Here is a 17421-nt window from a genome sequence, read left to right as displayed (position 1 = left end):
AACGTTAGCTTGTTGTAATACACACCCGACTCCGTACGACAACGCGTCACATGCTAGCACAAGTCTTTTACACGGGTTTTACAATACAAGCAGCTTGTTGGAGCATAAAATGTTTCTGGCTTTCTCAAAAGCAATTACTTGTTTTTTTCCCCATACCCAATTCTCACCTTTGCGCAATAATACATGTAGGGGCTCTAAGAGGGTGCTTAACCCCGGTAGGAGGCTATCAGGAACGACCGCAGCTCCGTGATGTTCTGTGGCCTGGGTGCATTCCTGATAGCCTCTGTCTTGGCGTCTGTGGGCTGAATGCTGTCAGCCGTGATCTTTCTACCCAAAAACTCAATTTCTGTTGCCATGAAGACGCATTTTGACCTCTTCAGCCGCAGCCCTACGCGATCCAGTCGCTGGAGGACCTCCTCCAGGTTTTGTAGGTGCTCGGCGGTGTCCCGACCTGTGACCAATATGTCGTCCTGAAAGACCACCATGTGTGGTACCGACTTGAGTAGGCTCTCCATGTTTCTCTGGAAGATCGCTGCAGCCGACCGAATTCCAAACAGGCATCTGTTGTAGATGAACAGTCCCTTGTGCGTGTTGATGCAGGTGAGGCCCTTCGAAGACTTCTCCAGCTCCTGTGCCATGTAGGTCAAAGTCAGGTTGAGCTTGGCGAACATCTTGCCTCCTGCCAGTGTCGCAAATAGGTCGTCTGCCTTAGGTAGTGGGTATTGGTCCTGTAGCGAGCAACAGTTAATAGTTACTTTATAATCGCCACAAATCCTGACCATGCCATCACTTTTGAGTACTGGAAAATTGGACTGGCCCACTCACTGAATTCCACAGGGGAGATGATGCCCTCGCTTTGCAGCCTGTCCAGCTCGATTTCCACTCTCTCCCTCATCATGTGAGGTACCGCTTGTGCCTTGTGGTGAATGGGTCGTGCCTCTGGGACCAAGTGGATCTGCACCTTCGCCCCGGAAAAGTTTCCAATGCTTGGCTCAAAAAGGGAAGGAAATTTGTTAAGAACCTGGGTACATGAGGCCTCATCGACAAGTGACAGCGCTCGGATGTCATCCCAATTTGGAAAGATAGACAAGAAGGGAAAGGAGGTGGGGTAGCTCTGTTAATAAAGGATGATATCAGGGCAGTTGTGAGAGACGATATTGGCTCTAATGAACAAAATGTTGAATCATTGTGGGTGGAGATTAGAGATAGTAAGGGGAAAAAGTCACTGGTGGGCGTAGTTTATAGGCCCCCAAATAATAACTTCACGGTGGGGCAGACAATAATCAAGGGAATAATGGAGGCATGTGAAAAAGGAACGGCAGTAATCATGGGGGATTCTAACCTACATATCGATTGGTCAAATCAAATCGCACGGGGTAGCCTTGAGGAGGAATTCATAGAATGCATACGCGATTGTTTCTCAGAACAGTATGTTACAAAACCTACAAGGGAGCAAGCTCTCTTAGATCTGGTCCTGTGTAATGAGACAGGAATAATAAATGATCTCCGAGTAAAAGATCCTCTCGGAATGAGTGATCACAGTATGATTGAATTTGTAATACAGATTGAGGGTGAGGAAGTAGTGTCTCAAACGAGCGTACAATGCTTAAACAAAGGGGACTACAGTGGGATGAGGGCAGAGTTGGCTAAAGTAGACTGGGAACACAGACTAAATGGTGGCACAATTGAGGAACAGTGGAGGACTTTTAAGGAGCTCTTTCATAGTGCTCAACAAAAATATATTCCAGTGAAAAAGAAGAGCGGTAAGAGAAGGGATAACCAGCCATGGATAACCAAGGAAATAAAGGAGAGTATCAAATTAAAAACCAATGCGTATAAGATGGCCAAGGTTAGTGGGAAACTAGAAGATTGGGAAAATTTTAAACGACAGCAAAGAATGACTAAGAAAGCAATAAAGAAAGGAAAGATAGATTATGAAAGTAAACTTGCGCAAAACATAAAAACGGATAGTAAAAGCTTTTACCGATATATAAAACGGAAAAGAGTGACTAAAGTAAATGTTGGTCCCTTAGAAGATGAGAAGGTGGATTTAATAATGGGAAATGTGGAAATGGCTGAGACCTTAAACAATTATTTTGCTTCGGTCTTCACAGTGGAAGACACAAAAACCATGCCAAAAATTGCTGGTCACGGGAATGTGGGAAGGGAGGACCTTGAGACAATCACTATCACTAGAGGGGTAGTGCTGGACAGGCTAATGGATCTCAAGGTAGACAAGTCCCCTGGTCCTGATGAAATGCATCCCAGGGTATTAAAAGAGATGGCGGAAGTTATAGCAGATGCATTCGTTATAATCTACCAAAATTCTCTGGACTCTGGGGAGGTACCAGTGGATTGGAAAGCAGCTAATGTAACGCCTCTGTTTAAAAAAGGGGGCAGACAAAAGGCAGGTAACTATAGGCCGGTTAGTTTAACATCTGTAGTGGGGAAAATGCTTGAAGCTATCATTAAGGAAGAAATAGCGGGACATCTAGATAGGAATAGTGCAATCAAGCAGACGCAACATGGATTCATTAAGGGGAAATCATGTTTAACTAATTTACTGGAATTCTTTGAGGATATAACGAGCATGGTGGATAGAGGTGTACCGATGGATGTGGTGTATTTAGATTTCAAAAAGGCATTCGATAAGGTGCCACACAAAAGGTTACTGCAGAAGATAAAGGTATGCGGAGTCAGAGGAAAAGTATTAGCATGGATCGAGAATTGGCTGGCTAACAGAAAGCAGAGAGTCGGGATAAATGGGTCCTTTTCGGGTTGGAAATCGGTGGTTAGTGGTGTGCTACAGGGATCGGTGCTGGGACCACAACTGTTTACAATATACATAGATGACCTGGAAGAGGGGACAGAGTGTAGTGTAACAAAATTTGCAGATGACACAAAGGTTAGTGGGAAAGCGGGTTGTGTAGAGGACACAGAGAGGCTGCAAAGAGATTTGGATAGGTTAAGCAAATGGGCTAAGGTTTGGCAGATGGAATACAATGTCGGAAAGTGTGAGGTCATCCACCTTGGAAAAAAAAAACAGTAAAAGGGAATATTATTTGAATGGGGATAAATTATAACATGCTGTGGTGCAGAGGGACCCGGGGGTACTTGTGCATGAATCCCAAAAAGTTAGTTTGCAGGTGCAGCAGGTAATCAGGAAGGCGAATGGAATGTTGGCCTTCATTGCGAGAGGGATGGAGTACAAAAGCAGGGAGGTCCTGCTGCAACTGTACAGGGTATTGGTGTGGCCGCACCTGGAATACTGTGTGCAGTTTTGGTCACCTTACTTAAGGAAGGACATACTAGCTTTGGAGGGGGTACAGAGACGATTCACTAGGCTGATTCCGGAGATGAGGGAGTTACCTTATGATGATAGATTGAGTAGACTGGGTCTTTACTCTTTGGAGTTCAGAAGGATGAGGGGTGATCTTATAGAAACATTTAAAATAATGAAAGGGATAGACAAGATAGAGGCAGAGAGGTTGTTTCCACTGGTCGGGGAGACTAGAACTAGGGGGCACAGCCTCAAAATTCGGGGGAGCCAATTTAAAACTGAGTTGAGAAGGAATTTCTTCTCCCAGAGGGTTGTGAATCTGTGGAATTCTCTGCCCAGAGAAGCAGTTGAGGCTAGCTCATTGAATGTATTCAAATCACAGATAGATAGATTTTTAACCAATAAGGGAATTAAGGGTTATAGGGAGTGGGAAGTTAATTGGAGCTGAGTCCACGGCCAGATCAGCCATGATCTTGTTGAGTGGCGGAGCAGGCTCGAGGGGCTAGATGGCCTACTCCTGTTCCTAATTCTTATGTTCTTATGTTCTTATGTTCAGTTCCAGCGGATTTTGCCCAGCCAGCTCCTTCCAAGCAGTGTGGGGCCATCGCCTGGGACAATCCAGAGTGGCAGTTCATGCACCGTGCCCTCATAGGTGACCTTGACCATGACGCTGCCCAGGACAGTGATAAGCTCTTTGGTGTACGTGCTCAGTTTCGTGTGGATGGGGCTCAGGGCTGGTCTGAATGCCTTGTTGCACCACAGTCTCTCAAACATCTTTTTACTCTTGATGGATTGGCTAGCGCCAGTGTCCAGTTCCATGGCTACGGGTAAGCCATTCAATTTTACGTTTAACATTATAGATGGACATTTCGGCGAAAATGTGTGCACCCTGTGTACTTCAGCATCTGCCTCCTCTCTCTGAGGCTCGAAATTGCTTTGATCCACCATGGACCGATCTTCCTCTGCCACGTGGTGGTTAGCAGGTTTTGCAGAGCTTGCAGATCGTTTGCAAGCTCTTTGGAGGTGCCCCATTGTTCCACAGCTCTTGCAAACATACCCTTTGATGCGACATGAATAGGCTGAATGGAAGCCTCCACAACACCAACAAAGTGTGAATAGCCTTGCATTCATCCTTTGTTGGGGACTCTAAATCATCTGGGTCACCTGAGGCCTGCCGGCAGTTGCAGACTCGTGTTTTCTGCCCTGTACATTTCTGCTCACAAACACAGTTCCAGTTTATTTATGAACATTGCTAGCACTTGTGTGCTGAGAGATTTGTTTGGTGTTATCATTGGTGGACGTAAATGCCTGTGCTATCGCAATGGCCTTATTGAGGGCCGGTGTCTCTACAGTCAAAAGTTTTCGTAGGATGTCTCGTGGCCAATGCCGAATACAAAAATGTCTCTGAGCATTTGCTCCAGATAGCCTTCAAACTCACATTGTCCTGCAAGTCGCCTTAGCTCAGCGACGTAGCTCGGCACTTCCTGACCTTCAGATCGCTGGCACGTGTAGAACCGATACCTCGCCATCAGCATGCTCTCCCTCGGGTTAAGATGCCCCCGAATCAGTGTACACAGCTCCTCATACGACTTATCTGTGGGTTTCACCAGAGCCAGAAGATTCTTCATGAGGCTGTCGGTCGGTGCCCCGCACACTGTGAGGAGGACCGCTCTCCTTTTTGCAGCGCTTCATTCTCCATCCAGCTCGTTGGCTACAAAGTACCAGTCTAGCCGTTCGACATAGGCTTCCCAGTCCTCACCCTCCGAGAACTTCTCCAGGATGCCCACAGTTTGCTGCATCTTTGCGTTGGATTCGTATTCTCGTCGGCAGTTATTGTGTTCCTAACACAGATGAGGCTGCACACAGGGAGGTTAAAGTAACAGTGATCTCAGTCTTTAATAAGACACTCCAGAGTGAGGAACAGTCCTTCGGGACTGGCTTATATACAGTGCTCCCAAGGGATGCTGGGATCCCTTGGGACTTCAGGGGATGAGGTCCCTGGTGGCGGAACATGGGAGTGCATGCTTTACAGATACACAACAATCTTAGTCGAATGTATAAGGTTATGAGGGGGCTTGACAAGGTGGATGCAGAGAGGATGTTTCCACTAATAGGGGAGACTAGAACTACAGAGCATAATCTTCGAGTAAGGGGCTGTCCATTTAAAACTGAGATGAAGATGAATTTCTTCTCTCAGAGGCTTGTAAATCAGTGGAATTCGCTGCCTCAGAGAGCTGTGGAAGCTGGGACATTGAATAAATTTAAGACAGAGGTAGACAGTTTCTTAACCAATAAGGGAATAAGGGATTATGGGGAGTGGGCGGGGAAGTGGACCTGAGTCCATGAACGGATCAGCCATGTATGGCCTACTCCTGGTCCTATTTCTTATGTTCTTATGTAAATTGGGCACTGGGCATGGAAAACTGTGGTTTAAAAGCATGTTACTGTTAAAGTGAGAGGTTGCAAGTTGGAGAACATGTGGAATATTTATGGATTATAGGTTTTCTGATATTTCATGGACTCATGGACTCAGGTCCACTTCCCCGCCCACTCCCCATAATCCCTTATTCCCTTATCGGTTAAGAAACTGTCTACCTCTGTCTTAAATTTATTCAATGTCCCAGCTTCCACAGCTCTCTGAGGCAGTGAATTCCACTGATTTACAAGCCTCTGAGAGAAGAAATTCATCCTCATCTCAGTTTTAAATGGACAGCCCCTTACTCGAAGATTATGCTCCGTCGTTCTAGTCTCCCCTATTAGTGGAAACATCCTCTCTGCATCCACCTTGTCAAGCCCCCTCATAATTTGTTGTTGCACTGTGTAGCCAAACTTTGGGGTTCACCTGGGAAGAGCTTAGAGGGTACCATGCTCACAATAGGGTGGCTTTTGGGATTTAGCCTATCTGGAGGAAAAGAAAGAAGACCAGTCGGATGCAATTTCAGATGCCAGGGAAGTGAGGCATCATAAGAGAAGGAGTGCACCCACCTGGCATTACCCAAAAAGACAAATCTATCTGCCCAGCAGGAATTTTATAAAAATTATAGGAAGGGTGTGAAGGCATTGAAGAGGGTGCAAAGGAGATTGACTCGAATGGTATCAGGGATGAGGGTCCTCAGTTATGTGAAGAGACTAGCAAAGCTTGGATTGTTTTCTTTAGAGCAGAGAAGGTTACAGGGAGATTTAATATTCAACATTATGAAGGATTTTGCTAGAATAGATAGGGAGAAACTGTTTCTACTGGTAGGCGGGTAGATAACCAGAGGATATTAGGGTGATCGTATAAAAGCTTTGCTTTGTTCGAGGAGACCCTTTCATTCTGCCTTTGGATGCACATGGGGAAAGGGATTAAAATCATTTGCCCTGGTGAACAATACATCAGTCACCTTCTTGATGCATCTGTGGACTGTAGATTCACTGACATTACTGATGCCCCTTGTAGCAGCTTGGAATGAGACAGTTTTACAATTCTGTTGGATCTTATTTTCAGAGCTATTGTATGTCTGATTTTTAGTACCTTTTTACACAGACTTTTGACAGTTGCAGCTTTAGTTGTTATAGTTTTAGGAGTTGAAAGCTACCATTGTTCCTGTGCTGGAGGTTGGCTGGAGGCCAAATTTGAGATGTCATAACTCTGTTATGGCCTTTTCAGTGAAGCACAATCTATAAAGATAGTATACCTCTAATATTCCAAGGGAGATGTGTCTTGGTCTGTAGGTAAAGCTTCATATGTAAAGATGGGTAAGGGCAGTCTTCCTTTGATTCATTTGGCCTTGTTTCACATTCTTTATTTCAACCTCCTCCTCATTCTCCAAATAGCATAGACAGAGAGGAATTCCCAAACAGAATGCTCATTTAAAAAATTAGAACCATAGCAACTAATACTGCAACTGCCAGTAAGGAGGGACAAAAGAAAAAGCTGACATACAATATCTCGGAAATAAAATCACATTGTAAAAATAGATACATTTTCAGATAATCTTTTGGAAAAATGCTGATATTCAATCAGCCTAGGATGTGCCTGTTTCCAGAGCATGTTTTATTTGGGTGAACTCACTACACCTGGTAAAATTTTAGGACATTGTGGGGCCGAAATTGCCCTGAGGCCCATCCGGGGGCGCTAACCTTCCCGGCCCGGGTCAGTTGACGCCCGGGGTGGAAGTCCAACCCAGCGTGAAACTGCCCCTTTGTGACCCAGAAACAAAGTGAGGGCGCTTCCGGGGCAGTAGTGCAGCACTGAGGTCAGCGTTGTGCTGAACTGGTCAGCGCGATGCAGCTGCTCCGTGTAGTGTGACGCGCCACAGCGCCCCTCCCCTTTGTTTAAAGAGAAGGGCTGCAGCGGACTCTGCAGCCCCTTTGGTGGGCACCACTGGGCCACCAGGGGCATTTTTGACCGGGCCAGCGGTCTCGCACACAAACGGCAAAGTGTGGGGCATGGTGCTAACTGCTAATCACCCCCAAAGATTTTGGGGCAATTTCAGTAGAGGCGCCAGTGCGCCTTCCCCCAGACGAAAAGGGCTTTTTACCTGTTAGCGCCTACCGGCAATGCTAACAGGGCGCAAAAAAAGGCCAATTTTGGCCCCTGTGTGTATGGTCAGAAGCATGTTATTACAATATATTAATATATTGAAATGAAGTTCGTGCAGGCTTTCAGTTAAAGCTCTTAAAGCTCAAATTGAAGTGTAATCAGAAATTTGCATGTGGCACAGAATGACTGAGATTCTTGCAAGATTGAATTCTGTATGATTTTCTCACCCCTCCCAACAGTACCAGGGACAATGACCAGAAAATGTCTCCCCTTTCTTTTCACCTTCCAGTTCTGCTAGGTTCAGGAGACAGCACTGCAGTGTTCTTCCAGATCTGCTGGATTTAGGAGACAGCACAGCAGAGCTAGTCTCCAGTCGTCCTGGTTAATCCTTGCCACTGGACCAAGACCTAGCTCTGTCAAGCCCGTGTGGTGGCTTGGGGTGCAACGGCCCCCACACGTTAAAAAAAATCCACGCACAGGCATCTTCCACCCTTCAAGATGTAATTCGTGATCCAGAATATTAGGTTCTTCATTGAAACACCTGTGAACTCATCCCTTTTCGGCGTGGAAGCAAGTCATCCTCATTTCGAGGGACTGCCTATGATGATGATGGTTCTTCCATATCTGCTGCATCAGGCACTTCTGATTGGGTAGTCATTTCTGTCATATCATTGTTTCTTGCCTTTTCCTCACTCCCTATGGGAGAGCTTCCAGTGGCTGGTCATCACATCTGTTTCTTCTGTGTCTAACAGCCACCATAGCACACAAAAAATAGAATATAAACACTTGTCCTGCTCTCCTCCCTGTTATTGCAGGGGATTAAATAGCTGTTTAGTATTGTTAACAGGTGCTGGCCCTCATTATTATCCTTGCCATGCCATTAAATAGCTTGCCGTGTAGGTGATATAGCACAATCTATTGCTATTCCAGATAATAGTTAAACGCTGAATTATTGAGTGTGCTTATTAATGCTCAAAAAACACAAGTGGCGTCCAGTTGACCCTTGCATAGTAATCGTGCAGCAATCTTCATTCTTTAGCATTAAAAAATACAGTAGCAAGCGAGTGGGAGACAACAATTTATAAAGTTTCCCCTCAGACGTACAGCATTAAGTATTTCAAGAAATCTGTGTTAAGCTAGCAAAAATTAACATAGTGAAACCTTGGTATTACACACCCCTTAACAACATAATCTCATTCATAACCTTTATGTTTATGGCTTCTGTTGTTCATGACTTTTTATATTGTACTTGCCAAATGTACTTGTAATGTAGTTGGCAAATCTCAGCCTTTAGTCCTTGACATATTGCTCAGCTGTTTAAACTGCTTTCAAGTAAGTGTTGATCAGCAGATTGCTGTACATTCAATAATAGCCTCACCAGCACATTGAAGAGAAAGGGCTAAGCCGGAGAAGACTTGCCAAATACAGCTCAAGCACAGTCACCAAATACAATAAGAACTAATCATGACCATCGGAAGTCATAAGTGGGACTGTGCTATTGGGGGTCCTATTGTATCAATGTTCCATTGCACTAATAATTAATAACTCATTATGCAGGTCCTGATATATTGAATATGCTAAGCCCTGTGTGTAAATGTCATTAATGTTTGTTTCTTACTGCCTTAAAATATACTTCTCCTCAATAAAAGCACCAGATAAAGAGCTTGCTGAACCTTTTCTTTAAAATAACTTTTTTTCTTAAGCTTCAGCATTATCTGCCTTCAGTATTATCATCATCATTAAAAATGCTACTGGCATTTATATCAATAAACTTCAAGGTACAACAAAGCACAAGCCAACACAAACTCCATGCTCAAGTCACCTGGAACGAAGAAAGCAGATGAAGAAAAAGAAAAAAAAATCCAAAGAATATTAAAGATGAAAGTCAAAGAAAAGAAACAAACAGGGGAAACTAAAATAAAAGGAAATGTTGAGAAATGATTAAAAGAAACACTGAAGGATAAAAAGAAGGATAAAAGAAGAGTGAAGCAGAAGAAAGGGTGAAAAAATGGAAATGACTGAATATACAATGGCAGTACCACTCAAAACTACTAAGGAATCTTGTCAGTATAAATGGCTCCTAATATGGTTCTTTGGGGATGTTGTGACCCACATATTGGATTCTTTGGAAGTCTGTGAAATAATTGGGAAGGATTTTGCTCTTGCAAGGAATGTGCATTGTTCCCATCCATTTTCAATAGGATTTCAACTTAATACTTCATGAAGAAGTTAGAAGACATGGGAATGCATGGCTGAATCTTGAAATGTTATTTTGTATATATACTCCAGCGCCAAGATCCATGTAATGAAAATTTCATATGTGAAATTCACTGAGCTTATCTCTCTTGAACAAGGAATAAGGCAAAGTTGCCCCCTATCATTCCCTTTGATATCTTTGTTGATGATGTGTTGCAATGCATCATAAGGGGCAGTTTCAAAATGATTGTTCCAGATTTTTCTGAAAGAATTCTGGAAATCCTTTTAGCAGATGATGCTGCATTATTATCAGACTCAACTAGGGACCTGATATACTCGACTTACCATCTTGAACAATGTGCTAGCCATTAGGATATGGTAGGGAGTGCCTCAAAGTGCAGTATTATAGCTTTGGATGACTCAAGAGGGGATCCTGAAGATATTAAGTGCAGAATCCTCTAGCTCACCATGTTTCCCACAGGGAGTGCCATTGTCTGTGCTGGTGCTTGGGAGGAATGGAAGCCTCCCAATGGTGACGGTGCATCCTCAGGTGGATTGTCCTTCTCCGAAATGTATTCTTCTGCAGGTTCCGCTTTGAATAGGCATCAGGTAGCCCGCTGGAAATTGCGTGGTGTAACTGGACGGTCTGCCCTTATGCCAATGCCATTGGATGGGCAGCTTGTCAATCATATTAACATCACCTGGACCTTGCACTGGCGACATCATGGGGGCTTCCACCTTTGTCCCACCTCTCACGCCCACCTCCCCTGCCCAATTCCTGCTTAGGGTTAAAATATAGGCTTAAACTTCATAATCAATTTCATGTTAATTTTATTGTCTAAAGTAGTAAGCACGAAAAATAACCTGTTTATTTTCAATCGGTAGAGACCTCTAATTTAAAAATGCAGGCAAAAGAATGCCACACAAACATGTTAAGCGTTCGTTCACTAATATTGCCAAAAATAATTTCTAAGCAAAGCTGTTAAAGTGTCCCATCGGATTTGATGTAAACAACAAATAATCTTAGATTGTTTATACAGAAAGAAACATTTTAAAAGGGCTGGATTTTCGACTTTTGAGATTTTGGGGCGGTAATGGCGGTGGGGCGGCTCTGATACCGCCTGGAAAAAGTTTGTGCCTTCATCTTTAAAATTCAGCAAAAAATGAGGTTCCATGATCAGGGTGCAAAATCAGACATTACACAACAAAGTTTTTGTGCCCCAGCCGAAAATCGCGGCGTTAAAAACGTTTTGTTGATTTAAGGAACTTCATTGTTGCTCAGTGCTCTGGAACATAACGTTGTACGGTTGCATTTTGGTGGGGGGAGTTTTTGTTACTTTGGTGCAGTAAAATTTATGATTCATTCTTTGCCATTGGTGTCTTGTGTATCATTTTAACATTCACCGGAGATGTGCCTTTATGGGGGCACATAGTGTGTCCAGTCTTGGCTCCATCCCTCAGTTTCCTCCATTTAGGAGAGCTGGTGACATGTGACTCTTGGTCCGGCAGCAACTCCACGCTGCCTCTCCCGTGGATGGTGTGGCTATCCAATGGGATCCTCACCAGGCTCCTCTTCATCGTCCTCCTCCTCCTGAGGTGGCATGCAATCCCCACTGGCAATGCCTGGCCCTTCATGATGACCAAGTTGTGCAAGATGCAGCACACCACGATGAATTCAGATACCTGTTGAGGGGAGTATTGAAGGCCGACTCCAGAGTGGTCCAAGCATCCGTCTGCCTGTAGGAGATGGCATATCTCTGTCAGCATTTCCTTTCGGAAGCGCAGCCTTCTCACACACTGCTCCTCAGAGAGCTGGAGGTATGAATGTTGGTGCCTGTAAACCCGTGGGAGGTAAGCTCCCCTCCCCATACGTCTTTGGCCTCTCCTCATCCATGGGCCAACATGGCCAGGAGCCCGTCTTCTAGCTTGATGCTGCCTAGCAATAGGATGGAGGATGATAAGCTGTCGAACTAGTGATGCCCCCATTACATTCTCTCACTGAAGTTGTAAGGACATTGTAATGGCAAATATAAATGCTGTTAGCTGTGCGCAACCATTGCAGTCAATGTGACCTGCGATGTAGGAGCCTCATCCCTCCATTTATATACGCTGCCAATACTGCTTGCTGCACACTGGGAATGCCTATTTTTTCCACAATTTCCTGGGGCAGGCATTAAATGAGGCGTTGGGGCCAAATTTTGCATCTGGGGTGGCAGCGGAGCATTGTATAACGATTGACATCATGATCTCAGTGAAACTAGAGGGCACGGCGGTAATTTATTGCGCCACCGCAAACTATGAGCTGAATTTGCCAGCAGGGCGGTAAAAGCTGGACGCCCGGCTTTTTGCCTAGAAATGCCATTTATCGTCCCTCCGGGACACAAACTGAGGCGCAACCGAGCCGAAAATTAGTCCTTTAACTACGTTTGCATTGCAGGTCTGTAGAGATCATCTATAGTGTAATGCTGTATTGACTTACTTCTGCAGTCCATGCATCAACTGGTACCAAGTCACAACCCACGTGCTGTTCACTCCCCCATCTGAAAATATCAGAAGGTTCATATTAGGCGGATATAATGTGGAATGTGAATATTCTGCTTTCTATAAAAATGAGTTTGCTGTCATGTCCGGATATAAAAGGGGTCGGAGGGTCTAGTAAGGAGGAGGAACTGAGGGAAATCCTTATTAGTCGGGAAATTGTGTTGGGGAAATTGATGGGATTGAAGGCCGATAAATCCCCAGGGCCTGATGGACTGCATCCCAGAGTACTTAAGGAGGTGGCCTTGGAAATAGTGGATGCATTGACAGTCATTTTCCAACATTCCATTGACTCTGGATCAGTTCCTATGGAGTGGAGGGTAGCCAATGTAACCCCACTTTTTAAAAAAGGAGGGAGAGAGAAAACAGGGAATTACAGACCGGTCAGCCTGACATCGGTAGTGGGTAAAATGATGGAATCAATTATTAAGGATGTCATAGCAGTGCATTTGGAAAGAGGTAATATGATAGGTCCAAGTCAGCATGGATTTGTGAAAGGGAAATCATGCTTGACAAATCTTCTGGAATTTTTTGAGGATGTTTCCAGTAGAGTGGACAAGGGAGAACCAGTTGATGTGGTATATTTGGACTTTCAGAAGGCTTTCGATAAGGTCCCACACAAGAGATTAATGTGCAAAGTTAAAGCACATGGGATTGGGGGTAGTGTGCTGACATGGATTGAGAACTGGTTGTCAGACAGGAAGCAAAGAGTAGGAGTAAATGGGGACTTTTCAGAATGGCAGGCAGTGACTAGTGGGGTACCGCAAGGTTCTGTGCTGGGGCCCCAGCTGTTTACACTGTACATTAATGATTTAGACGAGGGGATTAAATGTAGTATCTCCAAATTTGCGGATGACACTAAGTTGGGTGGCAGTGTGAGCTGCAAGGAGGATTCTATGAGGCTGCAGAGCGACTTGGATAGGTTAGGTGAGTGGGCAAATGCATGGCAGATGAAGTATAATGTGGATAAATGTGAGGTTATCCACTTTGGTGGTAAAAACAGAGAGACAGACTATTATCTGAATGGTGACAGATTAGGAAAAGGGCAGGTGCAAAGAGACCTGGGTGTCATGGTACATCAGTCATTGAAGGTTGGCATGCAGGTACAGCAGGCGGTTAAGAAAGCAAATGGCATGTTGGCCTTCATAGCGAGGGGATTTGAGTACAAGGGCAGGGAGGTGTTGCTACAATTGTACAGGGCCTTGGTGAGGCCACACCTGGAGTATTGTGTACAGTTTTGGTCTCCTAACCTGAGGAAGGACATTCTTGCTATTGAGGGAGTGCAGCGAAGGTTCACCAGACTGATTCCCGGGATGGCGGGACTGACCTATCAAGAAAGACTGGATCAACTGGGCTTGTATTCACTGGAGTTCAGAAGAATGAGCGGGGACCTCATAGAAACGTTTAAAATTCTGACGGGGTTAGACAGGTTAGATGCAGGAAGAATGTTCCCAATGTTGGGGAAGTCCAGAACCAGGGGACACAGTCTAAGGATAAGGGGGAAGCCATTTAGGACCGAGATGAGGAGGAATTTCTTCACCCAGAGAGTGGTGAACCTGTGGAATTCTCTACCACAGAAAGTTGTTGAGGCCAATTCACTAAATATATTCAAAAAGGAGTTAGATGAAGTCCTTACTACTAGGGGAATCAAGGGGTATGGTGAGAAAGCAGGAATGGGGTACTGAAGTTGCATGTTCAGCCATGAACTCATTGAATGGCGGTGCAGGCTAGAAGGGCCGAATGGCCTACTCCTGCACCTATTTTCTATGTTTCTATGTTTCTATGTTGTAAATGCAGCTTATGTTATTAACACACTATCCAGCATTTTGTTTCACTTTCAGTTTTGTCTAAAATGGATCACTCATGATGGTAGTGGAAGAAGGCACAAATGAAATGCTGCTCTTTTTTTCTAGGGTGAAGCTGTAATTTTCCAACTGCTCTATAATTATTTCTAGTTAATTATCTCTGCAGTGCACTTTACTGCTCTTAACAAAGAGCATTTGGATTCTCTGTTTAGGGAAAAAATGAAAGCAAATTCTTTTGAAGTTGAAATGAGATGTTGACAAACCCAAAGACGTGCTCCTCTGGATGATAAAAGCAGTAATTGGGGTATTAAGCACCAATTACTTTACATCAGGTTATAGAGCTCTGTAAACTATAAATATCTCATGGCCCCAAAGATCTTGAGAGTGAATATTTGTTTGTGAAGCTGTACAAGAAAACTAGAGTGATTGAATATTGGTAGAAAGCAGCAACAGGTTAATTGAGCTTGGCTATCCTCAAACATTTGTACTTGTAAAAACTTGGAAAGAAGGTCAATTGAATTTGTTAAAGGTAATGAATATTGCATAATTTCACAGCTACAGAGACACATTGAATGGCAAGTATCTTACAGATTTTTAGAGCTGGTATAAATGTGGATTATGACTGCAAATACTTGTGAGTATTAGACAAGCAGTAATTATCATTGAATTTTGACCAGAGCATAGATGTAACATTATTTTGGGGAAAATCGTAGCAGAAGAGGAGTAAGTGACTTGGGAATGAAGAATTGGAGACACATGAATCACAGTAGCTATAATTTCTGGCAGTGAGTCTATCGTGATAGACTTAAATCTCTGGGTATGGTGGAGGATGTTGCTCAGCAGAAGGTTATGACAAAGACCTGGAGGGACACAGTCAACCAGTCGCCATGCACAACCAGTGGCCAATCAGGGGTCATAATTGTGTGTCAGCCATGGCCCAGTGGGTAGCTCCCTCGCCTCTGAGTTGGAAGCTTGTGGGTTCAAGCCCCACTCCACAGACTTGAGCACAAAAATCTAGGCTGACATTCCAGTGCAGTGCTGAAGGAGTGCTGCATCATCGGAGGTGCAGTCTTTCAGATGAGACATTAAACTATTGCCCCGTCTGCTCTCTCAGGTGGACATAAAAGATCCTATGGCACTATTTCAAAGAAGAGCAGGAGAGTTATCCCTGGTGTACTGGCCAATATTTATCCCTCAACCAACATCACTAAAACAGATTATCTGATCATTATCACATTGCTGTTTGTGGGAGCTTGCTGTGTGCAAATTGGCTACCACGTTTCCTACATTACAACAGTGACTCCACTTCAAAAAGTGCTTCATTGGCTAAAAAGTGCTATGGGACATCTGGTGGTTGTGAAAGGTGCTATAGAAATGTAAGTTTTTCTTTCTTTTGAATTACCCTCAATGTTTAAGCTACAAGAGTTTTTCAGGCATTCACAGAGGGCATCTAAGGATGAAACCTTTTTTTGCTAGGTCCTGCTTTCTTAAGGTGGTAACTGAAGCCCATATGTCCATGCAACCTGCTACATACTCTGCAAGGCCTCTGATGCCCTCAGTTAGAACCAGCACAGGCTAACCATTGCAGGCAGGCAGACAAGTTAATCTGGGTCTCATTGCCCAATTATTTTAGTCAGCAAAGTAATTAGAAACTATTGATTTCTTTTGGATATATTAGCAATCATGGAACTGCTATTTGCCATACTTGTTATTTTTGTTGCGTATTATATCTGCTTTGTTTAAACAAATAATGACTTACATTCTGCACAAATGAAAGAATCATAGATGCAAGACATAGCTTGAATTAATTTGATCAAGTTGTGTTAGTGGTAGATGTGCCTAATGTGTTCTTCTGTTGTGTAGCCTCTTTGGGTGCCATGAACTTCTCTGTGCTGGTTTGGATGTTGTAGGAAAATAGAAACCAACACGTTATAGGGTTACAAAAACAAAATACTGCGGATTCTGGAAATCTGAAATAAACACAGAAAATGCTGGAAATACTCAACAGGTCAGGCAGCATCTGTGGAGAGAGAAACAGAGTTAACGTTTCAGGTCGATGATCATTCATTAGAACTGATTCATCAGAAAACGCTGTTTCTCTCTGTTAATTCTGTTACTTTCTCCACAGATGCTGCCTGACATTATAGGGTTAATTTTGTTACAAATATATAGGAGCAAAATTGGCCCACGCCCCGATTGGGGGCGACAACCAGCTGGGGCCGGGACTTTCTGGCAAGAAGTCCCGCCCCCGCCGCTGAATTGGGCTCAGCGCTCCTCAAAGGGGAGTGCAATCTCGCGTGCCCCACTTTCTTTGCAGGCGGTTCCCGGGGTGTAACTGGGACAGTGAGTCAAGGGCTACGCAAATGCTCTGCTTTGCTTAACAGCTGCGCACTCTGCAAGGCCTCTGATGGTGTCCACTAGGCCACTACGCTAGGGCCACCATCCTGAAGCCGACCTGAGAGTCGGCAATCCAGAAAAGATGGCCAGGGGCTTTGGCAACCTCCCCTTTAAGTAGCGTCCCGAGAATGGATGTTGGCTAGCTTCACGACCCATAAAGCTGGTGTTGACATCCGCTCGCGGCAGCCTTGCGGTCCACGGGGCAATTTCCCCTACGTTGCCATGGCAACGCCCCAACAAACTCCCAAGCAATTTCCCAGATGTCAGTAGCGACCCCCACCCCGGGCGAAAAGTCTCCTCCACCCCATTAGCACTTCCTGGAGGTGCTAACATGACTCTAAAAAGGGGGCAATTCGCCCCCATAGTGTTTTGGAGACCTAAACCTTGGCTGAACTCTTGACCCTGGAGGGACCCAGATGAGCAGATTTAAAAAAAATGTATGTTTATTTGATTATTAACAACAGGAGGTTTGGAACTTTTTTTTTGACAATAACATGTTTGTAAATTCAGGCTCATTTAAATAGCAACTCCAACCTTTGTGAGGAGTGACTGATGGGTCAGATTGCCTGAAGTATAGTTTTAATCTTGATAATTTAAGAAGGGGAGGTGTTTCTGAGCCATCAGGATGGCTATTCAATGATTTTCTTCTGCAATTGCACAATCTACAGCTGGGTAAATGA

Source organism: Pristiophorus japonicus, chromosome 12, assembly GCF_044704955.1.
Source record: "Pristiophorus japonicus isolate sPriJap1 chromosome 12, sPriJap1.hap1, whole genome shotgun sequence".
Classification (NCBI taxonomy): Eukaryota; Metazoa; Chordata; class Chondrichthyes; family Pristiophoridae; genus Pristiophorus; species Pristiophorus japonicus.
Note: the sequence above shows the minus strand (reverse complement) of the source record.